The sequence below is a fragment of the Arvicanthis niloticus genome, chromosome 3 (genome assembly GCF_011762505.2).
Source record: "Arvicanthis niloticus isolate mArvNil1 chromosome 3, mArvNil1.pat.X, whole genome shotgun sequence".
Classification (NCBI taxonomy): Eukaryota; Metazoa; Chordata; class Mammalia; order Rodentia; family Muridae; genus Arvicanthis; species Arvicanthis niloticus.
The window spans coordinates 95363205-95379482 of NC_047660.1; the positions used below are offsets into that span (position 1 = coordinate 95363205).

Sequence of the window (16278 nt, forward strand, 5' to 3'; positions counted from 1 at the left end):
TTGTCAAGTTCCAAAGTTGCTGAGGGCCAGGCTCTCAGACTCACACCAGAATCTACTCAAGGCCAAGGCTCAAATTCTTCAGCACCCATGCCCCACTTTAGAGCACAGGAAGCCGCACTGGGGGGGGGGGGGGGGGGGGGGGGGGGGGGGGGGGAAATGGTAAATTCATTCACACAGAGCTCATGAATGGCAGAGAAGGGAGGGAGGGAGGATACAGAGACAGGGAAAGTTATGGGGACATGAGAAAAGAACTTTACCCAGGATGAGACAGAAGCCTTTCCCAGCAGAGGAGCAAGAATTCCAGCATAATTTACTGCCTAAGGGCTCTTCCCCTTCCCAGCTGTAACCTTGCAATCTCCTAGGAATTACACCAGAAACCTATCTATAGGAAAATGGCTGTACTAAAGCCCTTGTCTAATACCGCACAATACTATTGTAACTAGCTTTTGCCTTCTCTACAATAAGCACAGATATATATTTCCAGAGCCACTCTACAATCTCACTTATGGAGATAGTGAGAAAAGAGAAAATGTTCCTTAACTATTAAAAACAAAATATTTAAGTGTGTGTGTGTGTGTGTGTGTGTGTGTGTGCGTGCGTGCGTTCGTGCGCGCGCGCGCGCGTGTGCATGACTGCACCCCTGGAGGCCAGAAGAGGACACTGGCTTGTCTAGAGCTAGATTGACAGGTGAGCATCATTCTACCAATGAGAGAAAGAGAAGGCAAGTAAACTCAGGTCCACCGCAAAGGCACTACTAAACACTCTTTAGCACCAAGTCATCCAAAACAAGGTTTCTAAGTGGTGTCTCCTAAGACATAATTTTAGGCCACCAAAATGGTATATTAAAATATCTTTAATACATTCTTCAACTCCTTCTCATCCTGGCTAGTCCTGAAACTCTTTTTCTATATGGAAGCAACAAATTCTGACTCTGTCTGAGGCGAGATCCCTAAAAGACAGAGCAAAATTTTAAGGCTGTTGAGAGTGACGGTGCAGAGCTGTACCTCTGTCTGCTTGACACTGATAACAGACTCCTAAGTCAGGATGCTGCCACATTTCACTGGGAAACCACCAGGGGAAGTCCCCAAAACATCTGTGACCATCCTGCCCGGGTGTTTGGCTTCCTCTGCAGTAGTATTCATCTTTGTTTGAATTTCTGCTAAGGAGCACACGTGCTTTTCTCTCTGTCTCTAGTGCCCAAAAACAAAGCCCCAACATGAGCAGAGAAAGGAGAATTATAACTGCAGAAAAGGTCTGCCTCCAACATTGGTGTCCATTCCAGAGCCTCCCGAGTGGACTTTTGTACTTTAGGAACTTAGAGGTACCTGTGTTTCCCAAGCAGAGGACTGATCCACAGGAGGCGGAGGGAGCAGAGGACACCACTGGTAGGCAGTCTCTGCTGTGGCTCTCAGGAAGTGAGATCAAAGGGCAGCTGCTGCTGCAATTAAAGGCTGGAGTAGGGGGTTGGGCGAAACCATTCTCACGGAGGATTCTGGCCTTTCTCTACAGATAAAGACAGAGACTGTCGAACTTCCTGGTAACCCAGTGTGTGCACATTTATGTTTGTGAGCTTTTCATTATGTTGTTCTGTCCTAACTAAACAATGATGCTAGCCAGGAGGGAACAAGCTGAGTGAGGAAGTTAAGGGTAGCCCTCCCAGACAGCCTCTTTCGGCTCTCCAGCTCTCTGCTGAGGCACTTTGCCCGTGGTGTGCAAACCAACAAGAGAAACGACTTCAGCAATGCAACTTAAGTTTTCGATTTAGCTCGGAAATCTTTAGCTCCGCCCTTCCCTCTTCTACACCTCCACCACCGACCCAAATCATCATGGCTAAATTGGTTAAAGCAAGCAAGGAATTAAAGCAAGATTTTGTATACAGGCTGCCTCCCTCTAAGGCAGGATTCGAGCCGTCAATATTGGAAGTGAGGAAGACACAAGGCTTTTATAGTTCGGGGGTAGTGGGTTTCTAAAATGGGGGATTTGGCAGGCAAAATAGGCTGGGTTACAGGAGCAGAACATATGCATAACAAGCTAGTGCCTCCTGAAACAAAGTCACGGTGGCAACGTGAGCATAACAATGTGTCATGACAAGGTAGGTATAACTACCTTTTTGAAACAAAGGTAGGTTATTATAAACAACTTTTAAAACAAAGATATGGCTGCCATTCCCAAAGCACACAGAACAGAACCATTTGTAGTTACAGGTTACAGGTGGGGTATAGCTCAATCCTTGAGGAACAGCCTTAAATCATAAACAGGATTAAGCCTAGTTTGTCTTTACTATAAGATGGCTTTTAAAACAAAGATGGAAACAGGCTTGTTCTTCACTTCTAGAGCTTGCCCCAACTGATTTGGAGCAGGGCCCAGAAAAGTGCTGTGACCACTGAAGTTCTGTACTGTAGACTCCGGTTAGCTAAAGCTTTAGACCCCACTTCCAGTCTCCAGTTCCCCAGTAATACAAGACAGGTAAAAATCAGCTTTGGAATTCACATTATCACATGAAAAAGGTGAAGGTATCTTTGTTCTAAGTTCTGTCTCGAGCGCTGGGTAGAAAGGCCTAGCCTTCCAGACTACGCTAAAGGAGACTAGAGGGATAATCAGTGAGATACTGTACCTGTCCTTCCTAGAAATCATTCTCACTGAGACACTTGCTGCCTGCGTGGAGAAAGAGCACATGGCATCACCGGGCTGGTTTCTAGGACTAAGAATAGTATAACTTACTATCTTTCATTTTTATTTATTTCTTATTCCTTTTACTGATACTGGACAAAGGTGAAGAATGGTTTCCCTTGCACCCTAGGTTTTCCACTCTGTCTCTGAAGCCCCCTCTCCTTTTGCCATATGGCTGCCTGTCTCCATAGCCATTAAAATGATACAGCTTCTCTCTCTCTCTCTCGTCCTCATGGCTACTGGGGTGTATATCTTGCAAATCTCACCTGTCCTGTTGTTCTCTAAACTCTAATAAAATTGTTCTCAAGCTTCCCTTTGAGTTCATATCTAACTTCTTTTATTAATGGGGCTATGACTGAAGACAACTTCAGCCTCCTTAATAACAAGCTTAAGCTAGTATCATCTAAGTGTTACATGGCAACTGGGCTTCTTCTGCTGCAGGAGGTCAGCCATAACTAAAAGGGATGAGCTGGAGCATGGCTAAGCTCTGTGCTCTCCTCCTAATACCCCCAGCAACACAGACTGGGAAAGATGGCAACATAAGAATTGAGAAGGACCCAGGCTTGGACAGCAGGTTAGTAGACCACACCATGATCCACTTTGAATCAGACTCACCACCCCCATACCCCAATCTTGGGCTTAAAACAAAGCTTTATCGATGATCTATACTAAGAATGGCCTTGCTCAATTCTTTTCATTCCCTCTAACTCAGCCCCCCTCCTCCTCTCAGGTAATACCTTGTGTTGCTGTCTGTGTTCTTCCTTCCTCTTCACCCTGTGTTCCTCTTATTCATGTGCTTGTGTCAACAGTGAACTCTAAACTTCCTGAGGATAGGGACACCCTTGCCTCCACATCTCCATGTCATCCTGATAGCTCCAAGAAGATGGGTAGGATCAATTGAATTAAGAATAAACAAACAAGAGGACATATGGGGGAAGTCAGTCTGCCAAGCCATTTACATCTTAGTATATCAGACATGGCAGTGAACAATAGGCCTTAGAGTAAGACAAAAGCTCTATAGGAATTGCCAGAGCCAGTAGACAGCAGGCTAGTTAGGCAGTGACTATGAATCATGTTTGCACTGACACAGATCAGCAAGGAGAGCATTCTGGGCATGGAGAGTCATGTCTAGGTGCAGCACATGTTGAGATTGGGAATCTGAGGTGCGGGCTGAGGTTCAGCTGCCAACATCTTTTAATAACAAACAGCAGACTCACATTTTTTTACCCATAAACATCAGAAAGAGGTACCCAAGGAATGGCCACTTGTTATGATGTCTAGGAAGACTGCAGGGGCTGGAACCAGGAGCAAGGAGGCTCTGTGGGAGAGAATAGAATTACCCGACAAAGAGAAAACCCGAAATATTTATTTTAATAAAATAAGATTTCCATTTGAAAGAGTAAAAAAAATAGGATGATGGCAATACAAAAGGAAAGTATTATCATTAGAGAGCAACAGGCTTCAGGGAAATAGCATACGTCAGAAGGGAACTTGTACGTGGTAATTCTTAGATGGAAAGATGTACCGAATTGATGATTTGGAAACGGGTTGTTTACCCATCACAAAACAGGAGCTATTATTACATCTCCCTGGTCATTTATGAGCCACTGATAGATTCTGCAAGACCAAAAGTTACTGTCTTTAGTTATATGTGCCCTTAGGAGCCTACCAGCCTTTTGATAGTTGTAAACCCAGAAGTCACATAGCAGATCATTGTTAAACTCAGAGGATTTCAAAAACAAAGTAAAGGGCATACAGGTGGGACAGGGGGCTGTATGGAGGTCAGGGACACAGAAGTAAGAGGCATATTAGAGAAGGTGGGAGGTGATAGTAATCAGAACACACCTTATACATGAATGAAACTGTTAAGGAACAAATTCAGTGAAAGTTACAAAAGAATATAATAGGTAAAACTAAAATCTAAACCTATATAAGAAGTAGAATGTAAGGCACAGAAAATTTCCAAAGGCAAAAAAGATAGGGAGGGAGATGGAAAATATGAGAGAACCAGGAAGAAGCAATGAAGAAGTGTCCCCAGGAGAACACAGTGATTACTAAATAAGGGTCCAGTGCCTGGGAGGGCTCCAGGGAAAAACAAAAGCAAACACTAAGAAATGAAAGCTGGTGATTCTTTAGGATTCAATAACATGTAATGATAAAACAATTCCTTTGCCCCAAGTCCTTGGAGCATAAGGAAATCTGGGACAAGCTGTTCTTTTGCCACATAAGAAAAGAGGCTCTTTGTTTCAAAAGGTCTGTGGCCAAACAGGAGGCTGTGATGTTAATCAATTTATTTCCATTGTGGATGAAGTGTAAATGAAAGGTCTCTATTTCAGAAAAGGCCATGAAAATGTGAAGACATTATTATTTGCAAGCTGAGAGGAGAGGTGAGATCCTCTGCCTGGCACATTTCAGAAAGGCTCAATCAGCTGGGGCAAGGGGATAGACTTAAAATAGAAAAGTAATGGGAAAAGGGCTTTCTACGAACAGAGAGTGGCTGGCGAAAACCCATCCCTCTGGAACCTATTCTATTAATACACATTTACCAGGCAGCTTGGAGAGTTTGAAAAAAGCCTATATAGTTCTCATTTCCCATAGCTTCTGGGCCTAATTACATATTTGTATCCATATATGGATAGATACACACACACACACACACACACACACACACACAGAGACACAGACACAGACAGACAGACAGACAGACACACACACACACACACACACACACATTGTTTTTATATAGTGACAGAGATAGCTGCATACCCAAGTTGTAGTTCCTTATCTTAAAATAGAAATCTATGCTATCTTTCAAAAATAAGGAGAAGAAGGAAAGGAAATAGGAAGAGGAAAAATATTGGCCCAAAGATTGTCTATCTGACTGATTCATTCACTCACTCCATAAGTACATATTGGTTGTTACCTTTTCAGAAACACAGAGCTTGGCACAAGTTTTTGACTACAAGCCAAGTGAGGAAACACACTCTCATAGTTCAAATACAAGAGATACATTTCTGCAGGAGATTACAATTCAAGTATACAGGCTACTCAGGTGTCTGAAACTCTCAGATTCATGTCTCCTTATTCTGCATCCATACAAATTTTTGCCCCATGCTCTGTTGTGGGTCAAAAATAAGAGAAACAATTTAGAACTTATGACTGCCCATTAAATCATCTAACACAGAAATACTCACTTGGAAGCAGCAGGAGTATGTGTATTGAAAGTATACCAAATAAGAGAGCTGGTAATAAATCTCTTGATGAAAACATAGTCAATGGGGCATTTAATTTGATGGCAGGATGTGCTTTCAAATTATTCAAAAATTGGATTTGTAAGAAAAAAAAAAAAGAAGAAGCATAGTCCACCTCACTCATGCCATTCCTAAGGCATTTATTTGCACACTTAGAGGACACCAATGATAAGAGATTTTCTTGAATATTTGATTTTGCTTGGCAATCATATCAGTTCTTTCAATGAAATGACTATATATATATATATAATTGTCCAGCCACTCCAGGACATTTATGAAAACAAGATGCTCTTTTAATGAGGTTAGTTTCAGAGCGACATTTGACTCATTAGATGCCTCATTAGCTGCTAGGAAAACACATTTCAATCTTCCCTTCTTGCTTCTCAATGTTGGCCAACAAGAATTCAGTAACTTCAGAGCTTCCAGGTGAGTGTGGCTTTTTATAGTGAGCCCTGCACAGGTTAAAGGATCGCTTTAAACTCCCAAAGATCTAAGGTAAATGTGCTTAACTCACAGCATGCCCCAGCTCAGCTGTAGGCACTGAGGACAGGGGACTGTTGGGGGGATGAAAAGGGACCAACCTATTTGCCAACTTTATTATGGAGTGCCAGCACAGGGAGCAGACATTGAAACACACAGAAGGGTACAGGGGACCACTGTCCTCTTAAAGCATCCAGCTGACATGTATTTGCATTATCTGCCCTTTGCTATTTAGAACAACAACAAAACCTTCATCTTAAAAGACTTATGTGCACTTGGGCATGTGTGCATCTATATAAAGCATGGCAGGCATCCCAGCAATCTGCCTGCCTGGGGTTAGAGGCATGGACCATGGCATTTTATATGGGTGCTCTGGAAACTCAGTTGTCCTACTTGTACAGCAAAAACTCTTTCCCACTGAGCCATCTTGACAGCCCTGTCTCTGTATTTTTGTTTACTAGGAAACAATTTATTATATGAGGAAATCTTGTCTGTTTGAGGCAGAGTGTTGCTCTACGTCAGAGGCTGTACTCGAACTCTAGGCTCTCATACCTCAGTTTCCCAAGTGCTGGATTATTGGTGTTTTCCACCATGTCTAGCTGGAATACATTTTTCTTTTCATGAGATGGGCATTGAGAAGAAGAAAAGACAAGCTCAAAAGTTAATATAAAATACAGCAGCTGACACCAAAGGAAAGTGGGTCTTATTGATTTGCATGCCAATATTCTAAAATAATGAAATATTTGTTATACTCTGTGACAACTGAAGGGAGTCATAAGAAATTTATGTGTGTGTCTGCACTTAAAAAGACATGCTTCTAACTTTCATTTTCACTACTTGGAAGAGCTAATTCCTAGGGAAAATAGCCTAGGCTTTTTTTTTTTTTTTTTTTCCCTGACAATATTTCCTTTGACATGAAACTAATTACAAGCAAATGTATTAAGTTCTCAAATGAAAGAAAACAATCATATGATATAAACTTCAATATTATTTCAAGATAGACTAATATAAGTTTGAATAAGAATGTCCCCCCATAGGCTCATATATTTGCATGTCTGGTTTACAGTCTCTTCACTGTTTGGGATGAATTGGGTGTAGAGTTGTGTCACTGGCATGCATGGGCTTTGAGGTGTCAATAGCCCAAGCCAATTGCAGTTAGCTTCTGTTCTCTCCCTCTCTCTCCCTCCCTCCCTCCCTCCCTCCCTCCCTCCCTCCCTCTCTCCTCTCTCCCTCTCTCCTCTCTCCCTCTCTCCCTCTCTCCCTCTCTCCCTCTCTCTCTCTCTCTCCCTCCCTCCCTCCCTCTCTCCCTCTCTCCCTCTCTCCCTCTCTCCCTCTCTCCCTCTCTCCCTCTCTCCCTCCCTCCCTCCCTCCCTCTCTCCCTCTCTCCCTCCCTTCCTCCCTCCCTCCCTCCCTCCCTCCTTTCTGCCCTCCCCTCTTTTCCCTTCTGGCTTGTGGATCAGATATAAGCTCTCAGCTACTACTTCAATGTTATGCCTACCTGCCTTGCCAAACCCGGCCGCCATGATGGTCCTTCTAACACTATGGAACTACAAGTCCTCAAATTAAAAGCTTTCTGTTGCCTTGGTTGTGTTGTTTCATCACAGCAACAGAATAGTAGCTAAGACACATAGTTTCTTATTTGTCTTCTATGACTCTATAGTTATCTTTCAACTTGACTCTTATAGCAGAGGGGGGAGCATATATGTATATGAAACCTCCTGACAAAGTTAATGCCCAAAGAAAGAACTGATCTTTCTTGGACACTGTTGAAGCCAATGCTGACAGTTTAAGCAAAACTCCTGTGTACATACACACACTTGTATACACACACAAAATTGATAGTGCATATTGCATTAGCTAAGCAAGTACTATGGTTTATGATAAATTTAAAGTGTGGGAAGACATTCTTTTATTTCACATTGAAAAAGAAGTTCTTGGTGTATCCTTCTAAGAAAAGCAGAAGGCATTGTAATTTTCACCGGTTATTTCAGAAGAACATTGACATCCTAGGATATCTAGCAAAATTAACAGCCCAAGATGAGGAAATACAAGACAGCCTGGCTAGCCACTTAACTCTGTAGTTTGGATCTGGCCCCTTCTCCATGTATCCCTACCACACTAAATGGAGCATGAGTCATTTGAGTAATGACTCAGAAAATGTCTAGCAGCCTTTTTCAACAGGAGATACAATGCCTCAGATAAAATTTAGAGGTATTGGGATGGGGTTTCCATTTCTGCCCTAGGCAGACTACATCATCCTTCCTCTTCCCATCCCCAGGGAACAGAAGCCAGGCCACATGCTATCTTGGGGCGTATTTCAGCTCTACAATGTAAAGCTTCACAGGAGAACCATTGTAAGAGTATAAAACCGTAGAACTGTACAAATGTGATTTGGTTGTTTTTTCAGTCAGTTTTGGCAAAGTGCTGTGTAGTGGGTTCAGTGGTCATCTTAATGACAAGTTTGCCTCCAAGTACCATAAACTCTTGTTTAAAAAAAAAAAATTGCTCAGGCCAGAGAATATATCTCAAAAGGTAAGAGTGCTTGCTATGCATGCATAAGAACCCCGAGTTCAATCCCATAACACTCAAGTAAATAGTCAAGAATGGCTCTATGTGTCTGTAACCCCGGTGCTGAGGTACAGACAGACAAAACCAGGGAACCTAATAGCTGGCCAGCCAGACTAGCTAAACAGGTGAGCCTCTGGTGGAGTGAGAGACCCTGAATTAAGGGAATAAAGCCACATCAGATGCCATCCTCTGTCCCTCAAGTATAGGCACATGTATCTGCTTACTCATGTAAAACTGCACATACATGTGCACACTTCACACACACATATATATGTATACATACATACACACACATGTACACAGAGAAAAAGAGAAATTTTTTAAAAACTACTTGAATAAAAATTTAAAGAATTGGATTTCAGAGTTCAGTAAAGTTTATAAAAATCTTTTTTAAATAAACAAATGTGTTGATTGTCACTGGCTTATTAAAAATCATAGCACCTACAGTATTCTCATAAGAATTGCTTTAGGACTTTGGGTTTTAATGATAGTAACAGTTTTAGCTGCCTACTTGTGTTAACTTCCATTTTAATATTGAATAATAGTCTCTCTGGTTAGTATTTTTCTCCTTTGTTTTGAAGCTCAAAGCTGACTATACATTCATGTGCACTACTGAATAAACATTACCAGGGCAGGGCAGTGTAGTATAAAATAATTCTAGATTAAGGATTAAAGAACCCAGAGTATGAGTTTTATTTTGCCAACATACTGTCTGTCAGTCTGCTGAAAAGGCCAATTGCTACTTTCCTGCAGTAAGTTCATCTTTGGCGACAATTCGAATCAGTCAGGTGAGGAGATGTAATTAGGACATGGGGGGAGGGGAGGGAATGGAGAGTCTATCTGACGAGGGAGGCCTGTCCAGGGTGTAAGACAGGAACATAGGTCAAGCTTTACTACATGTTTGCCATTCACTAATTAGAAGAGCTTTGCTCAAATGTCCACACTTAAGCCTGGGCTCTTTCTAAAGTGCAGCTTGCACTTCTATGAGGCTGGACTGAGGGCCCTGAGGCCACATGTCTAAGGAAGTCTTCCAGGGGCTCACCAAACACCAGAAGTAGTGATAAGTCCATTAAATACATGTGACCCTCCTCACCCTGGGCAAAGGCAGCTAAGGATAAATTTTCAGGTGAGGAAATGGAAGTTTAAAGAGGTTGAGTAGTTTGCCAAACATAACAGAGCTGGCAGGTAGTTAAGATGAGACATTAACCCAGAAAGTGTGGTCACAGCCTCCTTGTTCCTGATGCCATTCCAATGCGATGTCAGTGTCACTTTGCTTACTTCCAATGTCCCACTGCTTACCTAGTACCAGGCACTTGGTTATTTTACACTAGTCTCTCCCACGGTTCTTAACAACCCTAGCAGGTGGGTAATATTAACATTTTCATTTTATAAACGACAAAATTAATTATCCTTCCTTCAACTGTCTCTAACTCACTGAAACTAAAGCAATTCCTACTTCAGCAAAAGATTAGATTAAGAAAATATCTATAATGAGCCAAACACAAAGAGCAGCGAGTTAATGAGAGAACAATTTATTGGCACGAACATATAAAACACTATTAGTAAGTACACAGAAAACATTGCCTTACAACGAACGCTGCTCTAGTTAAAGGCATCAGGGACAGGTAAAACCAACTGGACCAGGAAAGCTTAGCCATGAGGTGATTCTAAGCAGAATCTCTCAGCAGGATTTACAATGGGATTCTTCTCTCAGAAGAATCAAAGATGCATTTCTTATCATCTTCGTCTTTTACCTTCTGAAAGATCCCTCTTTATTAAGCTAATGAAACAAGATTGCATCAGTAAATTTCCCTGGAGAGGAGGCTGCAATATAAGCAGCTGACAATGGATGCTGTACTTAAGTATGCTTACGAAGAGCAAACACCATAGTAACAGGACAGCAGGATCTCTGCTTAGTATGTTTCAAAACAAAAGTCAGTTTGAAAACCTAAGGGTTTCCAGTGGGGATTCTCAAACTTGGTTGCAGGCTGCACCTTTAAAGTAAGACCGTAGAAAAGACTTCAAACACTGGTGCTAAGCTCCCACCTTCAGACAGGGATAAGCTGGACAGTGGGGTATTTTAGGCTGGACACTAGGGTATTTTAATGACACTCTAGTTTTCTAAGCCAAGGTGAAGATTCACTTGATTAAAACAGTATAATCCCCCTGATTGCTGGAGCTGTCTGACTAGCAAAGCCTGTCAAGGCAGACTATTGGGACAACCAAGGGACTAGGAGATGCTCTCTCCCCTGGAGATAAGGACTTTATTAGCAGACATAACAGGACAGATTTCTATACAACGTGTATATGCATTCAATGAGCTGGTTTCCTCCTCTCACCAGAATGCTTCCCACTAGAAAGCAGCCTTCTCTGGAGGAGACGTGAATGAGAGCATTCAACCTTCTTTCCAGACACAAACTTAAAAATAGCATGAGTTGTATTTCCTGATGACACCCCTAAGGTAGAGTACATGGGATGTGAAAAGTTCTGTCAAGACACTGTCAAATTAAATGTTTGTTTCTGTCTACAAAAACAAAAGCATTTCAAAAGGATCTCTCTTTATTTGCTTTTCTTTTGTCAGGGACTGAACTCAGAGCCTCATACATGTCAACCATTGAGCTAAGCCCCTATACAGAAAGAGTGAAAGGCCCTGATATGAACCAATTCATCATCAACAAATAAAAAGCAGCATTTATTATGTGCTACTCTGTGGGTTCTTGTGCCAACATGTTAAACACCATACTTGATCACCAGAACAGTCCTGGATTTGAAAGTAGAGAGAAGATGAGTCGTTAAAACAAAAGCATTCATGACCAACATTGACTAAGCCTGTGTCCCTATGCAGCCCCTGTATGACCAGAAATACTGGTTTACGGTGTGGTTAAGGAGGAATGAGGTCCCTGCCTGGCATCCAGAGACAAGGTCTGATCACACACCAGGAAATTTGAGAAGCTTCCTCTGTAGCAAGTTCAAAAGAAAATGAAAGGCTGTGATTTGAGACAAGCAAGAAATTTCTTGCTCACTTTAACACTGTTTATATTTTGAGAATTCTTACACACTTTTGCCTGAGTTTGTATGCGTGCACTTGTGTATGAGGTATGTGAACATGTCCATGTTCATGGCAGCTAGAATTCTAGGCTGAGCATCTTCCTCCCTCTCTCCTCCCTTATTTTTGAGACAGGGTCTCTCATTGAACTAACTAGTTCACTGATTGGCTAGATTGTGTGGGTAGCAAGCTTCTAGGGTTGTCCTGTGGCTATCTCCCCCACACTGGGATTACAGCTGTACCACAGCAGATGCTGGAAATCAAAATTGAAGTCTACCTGCTAAGATAGCAAGTACTTCACCAAGGAGCCATCTCCCCAGACCTGTGGTTCCCCTCTATTTCTTATGCAACTCCTATCAATTCCATTAAAAATGAATCTGGCATTGTTACTGCTCGGCTATAGGTATATCCAGAACTTTGAACTAGCTGGTCACTTATTTTGGAGACAACCTTGGAGACCAGGGTTGGCAAACACTCTCTGTACAGAACGGAATGACCAGCATTTAGAGTTCTGTGGATCTCAGTCTCTGTTGTTAGCCTTCAGGACTGCTGGTTCAACAGGAGAATAGTCCAGATGACAAGATGACAATGGCAGGTATGAATATCAGGCCCAGCAAAAGCAGTTTACCACAGCCTGGGTTTAGTATCATCTTCTTGTGTCACAAATTATTCTTTCTGTTTTTTTTTTTTAATAATTTGAAAATATAAAAATCCCCTAGCTGATGGACCTCACAGAAATAGGTTGTGTTCAGTTGGTAGGTTGGATTTGTCAGCCCTTGTCTTGAATGCAAAAGGTTTCTAGTGTTCATGCAGGTTGCCTCCTTGTACAGTTTCTGTTATGCAAAAATCTCATCAGACAAAGGTTCCGTGTTCAAAGAGCAAGAGTATCCCCAGGTGCCATCTTCCAGAGCAACTGTCTTCTAAAATGCCAGCTTTTAATACTGTGCTAATTTCCAGGCATCTTAATTCCAGTTAAATCTTGTAATTATTCTAGGAAATGTTAACAATAACCAATAAATAATATGAATAGCACCCCTAAAATAGTTCATCGCATACAGTAAAATTCATTCTGTCTTATACGCACGTCTTCTTGAGCAAGAACGGCCAAGTCTGGGATCGGAAGGGACCTTAAAGATCACAGAAGCTGCTATTTACTGAATACTTTCTCCAGCCTCTTCAAGAACATTCCAACGTTAAGTACAGCTACAGCTCCTTTCTGAAAACAGGCTCACTGAATTACTAGAGGCCTAGGAAACTCCTACAGGAAAAGGCAGGAGCCAGCTCACAGCTGCTCATGAGAAGAGCTTATTAAAATTTTCAGAATCTTATAAGCCACTTGACATGCATCAATGACCTGAAATTGGTCATAGTGGGCCTTTGTACCACAAGTACTGACATACACTGTTCCAAGTTAGAATATTTTTCTATGGCTGAAAATTAAATATTTTGTGTGTGGATTGCAGAGATGTCTCAATGGTTAATAGCACATATGGCTTTTTCAGAGGACCCAGGTTCGGTTCTCAGCATCCACATGATGGCTCACAAACCCCAATAATGCAGTGCCAAGAGTTTTGTGCCCTCTTCTGGCCTCCACATGATCCTTCACACATGTAGTGTGGACACACACATCTCACATAAAAATAATAAAAATAAATCTATATGTAGCTGCTGTATTGCGAATGCTAATTACATCCCCCCAAAACACAAGTACACAAGTACACAAGTGTCTGCATATAGCTTCTGGAAACCTGCCCCCAGTTGGTTCGGAATGGTAAATAAAAATTCCAACAGCGAATAGCTGAGAAGGACAGACAGAGGTGGGTTTGGGGAATTTCCCAGGCTTGGTATAGGAAAGAGAAGAAGGGAGAGAAGATACAATGTGGATTAGAGGAGAGACAACATGCCTAAGAAGTACAGGACAGAGAGGCATAGCCGCCGTGTGAAGGAGCCACAAGCGCACGACTCAAAGGGCTGCTCAACTGGGTCCAGGGCAGCCAAGATAAAATACAGAATTTAGTAAATAATAACTGGGAATTATCTGTGGGATGTGAATTAATCACATGGAGGTTAGACAGTGGCTCAGCTATTGTGGTATTTAAGGCATATCAAATTATAAAGGTTGTGTATGTATCTTTCATTCAGAAACGTAAACCATTGAGGTGGGTAACTAAGCTGCCTGCCATTGGGATTATTAATTAATCATTTCAACACCTTTAGATATTTATCAGCAGACCACAATTCACCATATCATTGCAATGGGGAAAGCTCTCTAAATCACATGGACACACACATACATACTCACACAAACATACACACTCACAAATGACCTAGAAATAGGGTAAGTCTGAGTGTTGTGGTGGAAAGAGACTGCTGCACATGGTAAACAGAGGTCAGCTGCTGTTTAGACATCTTACATCACTGTTGCCTCTGGCATGCCAAATGTATTTTCTTCTTCGTTAACTAGAGAACTAAGCAATTTAAACATTTTGCCTAGAACCAAAAATGCTTTTCAGAACCTATTATCTCTTTAATTTTACATGTTTGTCTAACACGAAAAACACAAAAGCTATTACAAAGGCCATCGTTGTTTTGTACAACTGTGATCTGAGGACTGACAGTCCAGAGCTAGAGAGATGATGATGGGTCAGTGGCTCCTGCTGCTCTTACAGAAAACTGGAGTTCAATGGGAAGCAACACCATAGCATGACTCCCACTGCAAAGCTCTCCATTCATATGCACACACACACACACACATGTTCACACATACACATGTACATAAACACACACTTGCACACCACTCACAAACACACACACTTAAGAATATAATAGATCCTGTAAAAAGTACTATTCCATTTCTGGATATTGTTAACATAAGACATACAATCTCTGTCCAGTTCATTGCCTTTTGTATTCATACTACTGGATGAAGGTTCTTACAGTGTAATATCTAGCTGGGCTAGAATATCTTACAGTGTATTATCTTACAGTGTAATATCTAAATGTTCTTGGAAAATACGTTTGTTTTTAGGCAAGAGGCTTTTTGATTATTCCTGGCTTCTGGTCTCAGTCCACAAAACTACATGAGACCATAAAGCTAATTCAAACAAATCATCTCGAATTTATTCTTTCTGCATTTGCTGCTGTCGTCTTCGTTTTCTATCACTTTTGGCATCAAACCCATTCTGTGGGACCCTTTCCCTTTCCCTTTACAAGATTAGAAAATAACAAAGAATATGTATTACTAGGTGAGCTGCAATATCAAAAGGGGGATTATATCCTTATTTGTCAGTAAATGACCTGACAACAGCTCATAAGAGAGAGAGCAGGCAGAGCTGAGAGCCCTACACCTAATTCTGAAGCAAATTTCTTTCCAGGCATTAACAAAGACTATCTCAAGATTGAAAGCTCCTGAAACTTCGCAGTAACATATTCCTGCATAATCAGAAATGTGTAGACTCAAATAAATCTACTTCTGATCTTCAGAAAGCAATTTTCTGAGCCAGTATTTTGTTGAATTTCTATTAAACCTGTTTCCATTACACAGCCCCAGTAGTGGTCTCTCTGACGTTATTCATAAACAATTTTAATTATTTATTTATACATTCTCAGGGTATTGTTTTCATTCAGTCCTAAAGCTTATTGCCCATTTTATAACAAAATATTTAAATGAAAGCAAGAGACTCGGAAAGTCCAGCACTGGGGCCAGAGACAGCCGTTGATATACGGTGAACACACCGTTGATATACGGTGAACACACCGAAAATGAAAGCAAGCTTGGTACTTAGATGTAGCCAACTCCAGTTTCTTTGTAAGACAGACTTTGTAGCAACTGTTTCTTCTTTGATCAATTTCTATGTAACAAAACAGAAATAATTGACCAGAACCTTTCATTGTCAGTGAGAGTTTTCAGCCAGTAGGTTCTTTGGAACACTATCATGAAAGCTGCTGCAGTTGTTTCACTGGGACCTCTTTCTATCTCTGTTCAGTTTCTGTGAGGACTTCCGGGAGCCTTTAATATGCTAATGTCCCAACACCTGTCCTTGTTTACTTGGATTCTGTAAGTAAACTACATAGCATCATCATTGTTGTCTTGTTTTTCAACAGCAGGGATCAAATCCCAGGCTCAACCAAAGCCAGACACATCACTGTCACTGACTCTCACCTTTCAGTGTATTTTAAACAAAAAGAGTTTTCTTCCTGTTGAGGGAGTAAGACTAAAAGGAATGTTGTGTCACAAAATTCTACTCTGAGGAGTGCTGACTT

General features: G+C 41.5%; 1 protein-coding gene across 6 annotated transcripts in view; it reads right to left on the reverse strand.

Moving 5' to 3' along the window:
• Fhit (fragile histidine triad diadenosine triphosphatase) overlaps window positions 1-16278 on the reverse strand; it is a 1459653-nt gene that overhangs the window by 806961 nt on the left and 636414 nt on the right. Inside the window, exon 1 of one of the 6 annotated variants that reach the window (XM_076931537.1) lies at window positions 1326-1480. The exons of the other annotated variants lie outside the window; for them this stretch is intronic. The gene's annotated coding sequence lies outside the window, so the exon portion shown is untranslated. Of the gene's footprint in view, window positions 1-1325; window positions 1481-16278 lie in introns of those variants that run through there. 6 annotated transcript variants of the gene reach the window in all.